The sequence below is a fragment of the Cricetulus griseus genome, chromosome 2 (assembly GCF_003668045.3).
Source record: "Cricetulus griseus strain 17A/GY chromosome 2, alternate assembly CriGri-PICRH-1.0, whole genome shotgun sequence".
In the NCBI taxonomy this organism is placed as follows: domain Eukaryota; kingdom Metazoa; phylum Chordata; class Mammalia; order Rodentia; family Cricetidae; genus Cricetulus; species Cricetulus griseus.
In genome coordinates, this window is record NC_048595.1 from 372,057,871 (window position 1) to 372,067,165 (window position 9,295).

The following is a 9,295-nucleotide window of genomic DNA, read 5'->3' on the forward strand; positions in this document are numbered from 1 at the left end:
AGCTCAGGCCACAGGCAGATGGGTGAGTTCAGTTGGCTATGGAACACTCCACAATCAAACTAAGTGCTTCCCTGGGGATATCAGAGAGCAGAGACACAGTCAGCAGCCTCCCATGAAGCCCTGGGGGACACTGGTAGGCATGCATTGCTCTGCCCCATAGCAATACTCAGGTGAGCAAGAGGAGCACATGTCCTGGATCTGTGTGGCGACATGACCATCTCACGGCCGATCAGCAAGGGCTTTGACCCATCCCCCAGGCACAGGCAGCCTTCAAAGGCCTCTGAGACACCCCAGTCCCAATGCTGCATCATGGCTCTGAGAGACATACTTGATCACTTGGGCCACAAGTCCTCCTCTTCCCAAACACATGAACATGGCAGATGCTCTACTTGGCCACAGTAAGGAACAGGTATCACAGGGGACCCAGGCACTCTGCCAGTTCACAGCCTTGGTCTTCAGCCCCTAAAGCCTAGCCCTACCCAATATCCATCTTGTGCTAATCTTAGGGGGTCAGCACAGGGTTTGGGCCTCCAATGTGATTTCACCAACCTGTCACAGGTCTCTGGAACTACTTCCTTGTTTCTTGCCTCCAATTCCCAGTCAGTAAGTCAGCAAATTCAGGAAGCCATCAGCAGTATGTAGAACATTCCCATGAGGAGCTCAGGGTAACAGTGACCACCAGTGTCAATTATGTTGCCCAAGCGGGGGGTGAGGGGGGAGGTTTAGGGTTGTTAGGGCTTGGTAGTGGGCTAATCTACCAGGGGTCAGGAAAGCCTGGGTCAGGCCTCATCCCATCAGGAATTCCCAGGGGAAACTCCTGAAATCCTGCTGCCCATTCTAGAGCCATGCATCTCCTGGGCCCACTTATTGTGGCAGCAAGCACCATGGGAAGAGGAACACTGCAGTGCCATGGCTGTAGTCCCACCAGAGCTGTTTGCTCGAGAGCTGACACCATCCTTCAGCTTATGAGAGGTCAGAAAGGGGCAAGCCCTATTCTTGGGGCTTCATCGCCACTTCCTCCCAGCAGCTGCCTGGGACAGGCTGTCCAACAGTATTGGCTTTGAGGTGTGTGGTGAGGAGAGACGGCAGCAAAAATAGCAGCAGCAGGCACTTGAGCCAGTGTCATGTGTAAACCAGAGCACTGTGGCCTAAAAAGGCCCAGCCAAGAACACAAACTGTCAGCAAAGGGTCCTCGGAGCAGGCCCAAGAAAGGCAGTTGAGGATAGCACTTTACAGCTGAGAGCCCTGAATCAGTCCAGGAAGAACCTATAGGAGAGGGGTAGCCACCAGTTCCCACCTGACCCATGCATGAGGAAGGTGTAAGCATGAGCTGTGAGGTCTGAGCTCTCTCCTGGCTCCACCGCAACTCCATGGGCCAGTAAGGACTGGCCCATGGGCTGCCTGTAGCAGAATGGATAGTGAGGGACGCTAGGTGGCCCACCTCTCTGAGGCAGCTTCACCCAGACACCCACCCTCCAGGTCTGGGTTCAGCCTGCAGGAAGAGGGGGAAGGAGAGACTGGAGAAAAGCCTTCTTGCAACTTCAAACTCCATGGCTACTTGGCCTGGCACTCAGCATAGGGAGTCACCTTTCTCAGCTGTGACCTAATCACAGCTGTGCTCTGAGTGCTGTGTGCCAAGCACACTCACCAGGGCACGAGGCAGGTGGTTACACTACTACACTACGAACTCCACAACATGTTAGACATGAGGTGGCAGAAGCTGAGCTGGAATCCTGGGGTTAGTCTGGGGCAGATGCTGTTCAGGACAGACAGCTAGGCCCTGCCATCTCCAGTGTCCTGTCTAGACAGCCTCCGTGGGGACAGGTACCTAGCATTTTCAGCGTTCCTCATCTCCCACTACTACTGCACTAGTTTGTTGAAAACGGGCCATCCCTCACCTGAGCAAATGTGAGCCCTGTGGGACCAGTGAATTCATGAGGGGCCTCCAGGACTTGGAGGCTCCTGGCTACACTATATCAGGACTAAAGATTTAAGGCTGAGAAGAAGTGGTTCCTGGGTGTCCCATCTCAGAGAATTGCCTCCCACTTCCTCACAGAGTCTCACACTTGGGGCCAAACATGGGAAGTGGCCAGCACAGCAGGCTCTCTGCTGGCACGATGGGTGGTGGGGCCCACTTACCTGGCAGGGGCTACCCTGCTTGGCCTTTGTGTGGAAGGACAGAGGCTGAAAAGGCCTCAGTTACCATTGCTCAATAGGAGTGAGGACAAGGCCAGGGACAGAGCTCTTGCCCAGTTTCTTGAAGGTCCCTCCACTTGTGCTTGAAGTCACTCAGGTCATAGAAGCAGTAGCACAGAATTCATAGCCTGAAGCATCGTCTTCCACACCTGAAGCTTCTGTGCTGGTGTGCCCCACAGTGTTCCAAACAGCAGTGGGTAGGGGCATGCCACCCATTGCACCAGCACCTCCATCTCCTGGGGGCTGAAGTCAGGTTTGCATGTCTTAGTTCGGAAGTGAGTGCATGGCAGCAGGACTGCCTCTGGGATGAAGCTCTGCTGGCATGTGGGCTTCTTATTGTTGGACCCTGGAATGGCATTAGAAGCTGAGTGGGGTGTGGGGTCCTCTGATGCACAGGTGGCTCATGCCGCCATGCTGGGGATTTGGGCCAGTTGCTCTTTCTCCACCCACCTAGCCTCTAGATGTTCTCCTTGTCCACTCCCGCAAGCAGGTCAGCCTGAATAACTCTTTCTCCAGGATGGTTTCCTGCCCTCAACTGTATGGACATCTTCACCACTGTAAGGTGGCTCCTTCCATCAGCCTACAGGGACTGGGAGGCAGCTGGTACAGACGAGCCATTTGGTACTGTGCATCTCAAGCCCTGATGGCGAGTCCAAAGCAGCAATGTCTGGAGCCACCACTCTGGAAGTCCACAGTGGGTAGGGGAACAGGGGGAAGAGGTCTTGTCCTGGGCCTTCCTAGACAGCTGGGGAAAGGGGACACTAGGGACTAGCAGGCAGCTCTCTGGCTGACAAGTGGCTCAAGTGAAATGAGTGGCCACCAATGACATCTTGTTCTGGTATCACAGAGGCCAAGTCCCTTGAGAATCTGTTTCACATCCAGCATGTCACTCTGTAGAAATAGGAGGAACCCTGTTAGGAACAGAGAGACTACAAGAACTGAGGTTGGTAGTATAGAGCAAGCCCAGAGCTACCTAGCTCCTGGAGGAAAAAGGTCCGAATCCTGTTAGGAGTGCCAGAGGGCCAGAAGGGGTGGACGGGCAGGGTCTATTTGCTCAGATTCTGGCCCCTAGGTATTTACCCAGAACCACAAGTTCCGTGGCATGCAGACATCCCAGGACCTTCACAGTCCTGTTGCAGTCTAGAGCAAAACAGAGAGTCCTTAGTACCTTGGTGGTGGCTTGTCAGGGACACCAGAGGCCATCTATGGCATGGCATGCCCATGTTACCTATAAAATAACAAGCAGCCATCAGGTAGGGCTGCACAGGTAGGTAGGGTGTATGAGCAGGTAAGTCTGTGGGGGTGAGTGGGGGAGTGAGTGGGTGGTGTCAGTGGGTGCAGAGTGGGTAGTGGGTGAGTGGGTTGGGGTAGTAACCCCATTTCTAATCCAGGCACAGAGTGGTTCTATAAATCTGCAGAACTGTGTAAGGAAGAAAAATCTGTGCCAGGAGGATTCTGGGTTCCTCATGCCAGCTTGTCATCTGGTCTCTCCCATCCCCTACATCACTAAACTTTATCTTAACTCTTTGTCTACTGAAGCAGCCAAAATATCCTTGAGGGATAAGCTCACACTGCCAAGGACTATACAAGGGGCTGTGATGATGACCAGGCACACACTGCCACCTGCAACTCCTTAAGGTGTAAGAGGGTTCAAGAGGTCCTGTGACCTCTCCAGCTTTTCAGTGAGGGGACAGTGGGTCTCACACCTGTGTCCATTGCCTGGATCCCCACCTCTTCTGAGTGCCACACTGGCTACTGTGAAACCCTGGGCAAGGAGTCATGTCTGCTCCCTTATTTGGATCATGGCTAGGTTCAAGCCCAGGCAAGGGACACTCCTTACACCTGCCAAGGCAGGCAAGAAGGAGTGTAGGTGGCCCCTGCCCCAGAACACCCATCCGCTCATAGATCATCATGGAGTGAGGATTGATTTCCACAAGGGTCATTTCACCCCACTGCAAATATTACAGGGAAATTCATTTTCTTTTTAAGAGTGTTCTGGGAAATGAAGCAATTAGCATGATCTTAAACCGGCATGTACTATCAATTGCAATTCAATTACTGGGCTTAAATATGGTACAGGGCAGGTGGCTGCTCTCTAGAAAGCAGCCACGGACAGAAAGGCAGTGAGGAACTTGGGGTGGGGTCTCAGCTCCAGTCAACTCCAATCTGTCAATGGTAGCAGAGAGGGACGGCAGTAGATGGGACAAGCAGGTGCTGGCTGGTCAGCTTCTAGGTACCTCTCCACATCTGCATGTTCTTTTCTAGGTGTGTGTCCTGATAGCACCTGGATCACACCAGTGACCCCACAGCACCATCCAGGATATAGGTTGGCTACAGATGCTGGAACAACACGAGCCTTATGTTCTCTGGCCCTGGCCCTAATCCTTGCAGGTCTCACTGACTAATGAGTGGCAAACATTTTGGATAAACAGCTTGAACAAAAGCAACTTCAGACCTGATATTGGGGAAGAAGGTGGTTTACTGAAGGTAGCCATCCTCTCCACAGACCCTAACCCTCCCCCAGGAGTGTAGACAGGGCAGACTCATGCCTACCATACACCAGGCCCCCTTTCTCTTTTGTGATCAAAGGCCCTCCCATGCTGTTTAGGTGAAAATATTTGTTCCATACCAGCTAGTCAATGTCATAGCCCAAAGGCTAGGCACTGTGTAAGCACCCTTGCTCTGAAGACTGTCTTGATGACAGTTGGCATCAAAAGATGGGCTAGTCTGGTAGACACCCTCATATACTCTGCAGCAGTCACAGTGCAAGGAGTGGTAACATCTGCATCTTTGCACCCTTCTTTGACAACCATCATTGGGTAGAGGGATACAGAACAGGAGGCAGTCCCGTAGCGTTAGAACCCAGCAGGTGCAGCAGGGCTGGGACCTTGTGCTGGGCCTATTACTAACAATGGAGAGGCAAACCCTGTGCTCACAGTGCTCAGGGGCAGGTGGCTGGCACAGACCAATGTCTCTCCTGTCACTGGCTACTGGGCAGACCTCAGCTTCTGGTAGGATCCAACTCCTGGGCACACTGGGATATGTGCCAGGGATCTAGACCTCACTCTCCACCTCTCTGCAGGAGCTGGGCAAGAAGCCAATTCCAGGCAGAAGTTAACCCACAGTCCTTTGGTGAAAGACAAGGCCAGGACTGCGGGGAAAGGGAGTCTACAAGCCCTGGAGCCCTCTACCCAGATACCAGCTCCTTTGGAGTATAGCAGCCCTAGCCAGTGTGCTGGAAGTTGCAGACAGCACAGCTTCCTGCCCCCACCATAAGGAACAGAGAATAGAAGCAAGGAACACTGGGAAACACCCTAACTTAGTCAATGTTTAAGTTGTGTAATTACTCCTTTTGATTGCTTCTAAAGCTAGAGCTCATTACAGGCTCTTACAGAACTTTTTCCTCTTCTTTCTCTGGCAACATGGAACCACTTCACCTAAGACATAATAAATCCCTCTTTCTCAATATGTGTGTGCATGTGGGTGTGTGCCTTCACTTTAAGAAAAAGAAGGGGAAAAATCCCACTACATTTTTCTCTGACACAAGACTCCTCTTCTAATTAGGAGCTTGGCAGCCATCTACCTGCAAAGGCAACTGCTCCAGCTCATGGAATAGCCAACTTCTATTTAGCTCTATGTTTGTTTATCTGTTTATTGGTAGCTAGCACAAGCAGGATCAGCCTTACCCTGTGCAGGGCTGTCTGTGCACGCCAAGTACAGAGAAAGGTGGTGAATGCTCCATCTAGAGCCCCCGGGCTTTCCCTTCTTGCATCTTCACACTCAGTCCTCAGCCCTCCAAGGCCTATCAGTAGCCATGGCAACAGAGCAGCTAGTATGCTCTGAGCCCACACCCAGGTCAGGTGACAACTGTTGGGGACCTCCATCAAGTGAGAGCTTGGTGTGGGGAGCCTGGCACACACAGCAGCTGGCAGCAGACAAAGAAGGACCCAACTCCAGCTGTGCATTGTGCAGCTTGGGTGGATGCCTATCTTATCTCTCACAAGATGAAATGCACCACCCTGAGATGGGAGGGTACACTGCATCAAGACTCAGGCTGGCTGCTGGCTGCTGGCTGCTGGCTGCTGGCTGCTGGCTGCTGGGATTCGAGGCTAGCTATTAGCATTCTGGCTCTGGAGCGATTCTTCTCTGAGACAGGCTAACCAAGAAGCTCTGAGAACTTCACAGTCGGGACAGTCCTGTCCTGGAGTCAGGTAGCTTGGGTTATGCCCACAGCTTCATCACTCAAGGGTTGTGTGACCCAGACCAGGCAACAGGGCATTTAAGTTCCATACTGACGATGTCAATACCCTAAGAGCTTACTCTCAGGGACCTGGTGTGGGCTGAGGTGCATAGGAATATTGGCTGCAAAGTCCTTTACTACAGCAGCCTTTCCAAGAATAACACCCTTAAAGCCACCTTCCCACTGCCACTCAAGGTCACTAGCTAACCATAGTACCACATGGCTAGAACAGACCACACCACTACCTCCAGCTGACTGCTTTACACATTCGGGGAGAAATGAATAACAAGAAGGTATTAAACTGAGTGCTAGAGAAGGCACAGGAGGGACTGTCTGGAGTGAAGTCTTCAGGCAGGGTGCATGCTGCTCCAGGATAGGACAGTAAGGCTTCAGGCTGAGGGTCAGATGACTGGGCAAGTACACAGATTGGAAGGCTGTGATGGAGGGCGAGGGAAGGAAGGGCGGGAGCCAGCATCTCCCAGAGGGGAGGCCAGGCTAATCCACAGGACATTCTTCTTACAGAGGAATATGGACAACCTCCAAATAAGAACAACATGGCCCCTCTCTTGGGCCTGCACTGAAATAATCTGGCAGAGATACTGTGTGACCTGCAGTTCTGGGCACAGTCTTACCTAGCTCCCTAGTCAGGACCTAGCCTTGGGACCAACCAGCTATGGGGAAGCTAGGTCACATCATACATGTGGAGTTCAGACTGAAAGCCCCAGTTCTGCCTCATCCAGCAGCCAGCAGGAGCCCAAGAGGTCAGGGTTCCACAGCACAGGAGGCCACCTCAGATTAGCCCTGCTATATTACTGTGTGACTAGGAGTCAGACAGATTCCCTAGTAGGCAGACAGGGAGCAGGCCAGTGACTAGGTAATAAGGGTGGAAAACTTCCAAGATAGCCGGCTTCTTCCTCACCCTCCTGACCTAAGACAACTGCCTGGTAGAGGAAAACAAAGACCTAAAGGGCTTTTTATCTTCCACCAATAGGACTGCTCCCTGCTAATGGCCCACCAATGAGTTCAAGGTGGATCAGGACATGTTACACAATAGTTATGGGCCAATCAATCATCCTAAACTTCTCCAAACAACCCTAAAGTAGGGAAGGGAGACCCTTCAAAGAGTTGAACATCTTAAGTCCTTGAGAAGAGACTAAAGATTTGGGCTTCCAGGTCTGAGTTCCACTCTCTGCTTTGTGCAGGGTCTTTCTATGTGTCTTCTGTGTGTGTGCTTCCTCACCCTAATAAATACCTTTCTTCAACGCTGGCCTGGCTACTCCTATCAATGTCACACTCAAGCTTTTTCCTGCCTTTTAATTCTTAAACTGGCAGAGAAAACAAGCCCTATCAAGATCCTGAGACAGTAATACACACTGAAGTGTGCCATATGATGATGGTGCCATAGCACATGGCACAGGCACCGCTTCCACCAAGGTTCCTAGGTGCCTCGGCATGCCCTGGATTCCTCACAGTCTTGCCACTGGGCCTAAGGTGCTCCCTGTGAATCAGGGAAATTTTGGTTGCTGTACCAACAAAGCAGCAGGAAATAGCACTGTTAGCTTTTGGAGCCTTGGAGTTCTGAACAGCCTGCTTAGACCTGTGAGCAAGCCTGAGCCTTGGGAAATAGTCAAGGTGGGGACAACCAGAGGGGCAGCCCCAGTTCAGCTCAGCCTGTGAGTCCTCCCAGCCCAGGCACCAGATGCAGATCAAATAAGTCTCAACATGGCTCCAGATTCTAGCTGTCCGCATCACTCTTGGCCCCATATGTCTTCCCACCAGAGACCCCAGAGGCCTCAGAGCAGACAGCAACCATCCCTGCAGAGCCCCATTAAAATGCCTGCTGTGGAAATCCATGGCCCCCTCTCATGCCACTGAGTCTGGGGCTAGCACACTATGCACGACAGCTCACAGCCTCCAAAGCCCCTACTTTTTCTCTCTTGGTGTGCAGGGTGTTACAGGGAATGCTAAACTGAAGCACAGCATGACTGGCTCCATCTCCAAGAAGCACTGTGGACAGGGCCAGTACTGAGGAAGGGGAGGGAGGCAGATTGAATAAGAGAGGCAGTGACAGAGGAGAGGGCAATGGAGTAGGCAAGGCACACACCAATGGCATCTGCTAGAAGATGGGTGTGGCTGTAAGAGAGAAGGAGATGGGTGCCCAATGGCCTTGACCCAAGCTAAGGTAAGAAGGGAAGCTGCAAGGGCAGTGGGGTCTCATCCCTGGACCTGAGAAGACAGGAAGGTGTGGGCTGTCTGAGTGCTGGACACCCACATCTGGAGTTCGGGACCCTGAGAAGGAGCCCCCTGCATGCATTCAAGGACATGAGACTGAGCAGACAGCAGGGAGGAAGATTAAGAGAGAAAGACTCCTGATGACCCAGTCAAAAAGACACAGGCACAAAGGACATATGTGCCCAGGCCAGAAGCACAGTTGTGGGGAATGTTGAACTCCATACAATGGAAATCACCTTGACTCCCCAACATTAAGAAGCTCCAAGACCCTCACAGTAGAAGCCACAGATCTACTTTAGAAAGTCATTGGCCCCAGATTAGAAGCACCTAGACCCCATGCTAAAAAGCCCTGGCCTGCTGCCTTAGGCTAGAGGGCTCCCCAGCCCCAGGATCCTTCATGGACAGATAGATGGATGGACAAACAGATGGATGTGAGTTCTTTGGTGAAAAGCAGTCTCTGCTGTCAGCAGCACCAGCCCCTGATCTGCGGGGGCTCCATGGTGTTAGTGTTAAGGAGCTGCAGAGCTAACAGATCCCAGGCCGGCTCCCTCACTCCCAGGCCTGGCTCTCATCTAGGCAGCATTCTCAGGAGAACCACAGCAGGGCCAGGAAGGAAGGAGGCTCCAG